Raw genomic sequence first — 1,896 nt, forward strand, 5'->3', positions numbered from 1 at the left:
AAATTGTTGGGTATCCCCTCACTTTTCAATTATTTGATCCCACAAAAAGGCTTGCCTTAAATATTTTTGTACATATGTGTAATTCTCCTTTCTGTTCTATATCTCTTTGGGATACAAGTATAGTAATGGTATTTCTGGGTCAACGGCTATTGACTATTTTATAGCCCTATGGCTGTAGACCCAAATTGTTCTCCAGAGTGGCTGAATTAGGTTGCAAATCTACCAACTTCTGTATCTTAATTTTCCCACATCCCCTACAAGTTTTATTATTTTCTTTTTCTGTCATGGTAACCAATTTGATAGATGAGGGGTGGTGCCTCAGACTTGTTTTGATTTGCATTTTTCCAATTAATAATGATTTAGAGCAGTGATGGGCAAACTTTTTAAAGAGGGGGCCAAAGGAAAGGAAATGTTAATCTGTCCTTCTGTTTCTAAGGCAACTCTTTCGAAGTTTCATTGTATTGTATCCTACTCATTGTATTTGTCAGATTAGGAATAATGTTGAGTGGATGGATAGAACATTTCAGGGGGCCACATCTGGCCCATTGACTATAGTTTGCCCGCCACTGATTTAGAGCATTTTTGCATGACTATAGAGAAGTTTAATTACTACATCTGAGAATTGCCTGTTAATATCCTGTGATAATTTATCGACTACAGAATGACTTGTATTCTTACATATTCAACTAATTTCTCTGTGCATTTGAGAAGTGAGGCTTTTATTAGTGAAAATTTAAAAAAATGTGTACCATTACAATTACTGTTTATTACTCCATCTGTTATAAGGAAATAAGGAAATGAGCAGGAGCGGGAGCTGCTGAAAGGCAGAAGCAGGAAGATTCCTCCTTTTTTAGTTTCTGACCCACAACCCCCAATTCACTTTCTTTTACATCAGCCACACCTCATTTTTCTTATCCCTTTCCACTTCTACATTCCTGTAAGGTAAGACAAATTTCTATTTGTGCACCCAATTAATTGTGCATATTCTTCCCTCATCCCAATTCCAACAAAATTAAGGTTAAAGTGCTCCCTTCCTCATTTCTTCCATCTTTGTCTCCACTACAAAGACTCTTTCATGCCACTTTTATGTGCAATAATTTGTCTCATTCCAAATTTCCCTTTCCCCTTTCCTCTTTATCATGCCTTAATTATCATGCCCATCATATTTGACTTACATCTTTTACCTATATCTATGTATACTCCTTCTAACTGGCTTAATAATGGTTCTTTGGCATCATAAGAATCATCTTCCCATATAGGGATGTACATAGTTTTACTTTATTAAATGTCTTTTGATATCTCTTTCCTGTTTACCTTTGTATGTTTCTCTTGAATCTTATATTTGAGAGTCAAATTTTCCATTCAGCCCTGGTCTTTTCATCAAGAGTGTTTGAAAGTCCTCTATTTCATTGAATACCCATTTTTTTTTGCATAAAGGATTATGCTCAGTTTTGCTGGGTAAGTGATTCTTTGTCTGAAGTCCTAGCTCCTTTTCCATCTAGAATATTATATTCCAACTTTGTGCAGTGGCAGTATCATACCCAATGAGGCTTAACCAATGTGCAATTATTGCTAATTGAAAGCTATAATATTCCATACCCTCAGATCCATTAATGTAGAAGTTATGAAATTTTGTGTTATCCTGATTGTGCCTCCACAATATTTGAGTTGTTTCTTCTAGAAATATTTTCTCCTTGACCTGGGACTTATTGAATTTGGTTATAATATTTCTGGGAGTTATCTTTTAAAGAATTCCTTTCAGGAGGTGATTCCATTTCTCTTTTGCCCTCTGGTTCTAGGATAGCACAGTAATTTTCCTTGATAATTTCTTGACAGATGATGTCTAACCTCTTTTTTAAAGCATGGCTTTCAGGTAATTGAATAAATCTTAAATTT

At 35.0% G+C, this 1,896-nt stretch overlaps 1 pseudogene; it reads left to right on the forward strand.

Moving 5' to 3' along the window:
* The first annotated feature begins 1,515 nt into the window (after nt 1–1,515).
* On the forward strand, nt 1,516–1,648 carry LOC123254699 (annotated as a pseudogene).
* The last annotated feature ends 248 nt before the right edge of the window (nt 1,649–1,896 follow it).

The sequence above is a fragment of the Gracilinanus agilis genome, unplaced genomic scaffold (genome assembly GCF_016433145.1).
Source record: "Gracilinanus agilis isolate LMUSP501 unplaced genomic scaffold, AgileGrace unplaced_scaffold30100, whole genome shotgun sequence".
Classification (NCBI taxonomy): domain Eukaryota; kingdom Metazoa; phylum Chordata; class Mammalia; order Didelphimorphia; family Didelphidae; genus Gracilinanus; species Gracilinanus agilis.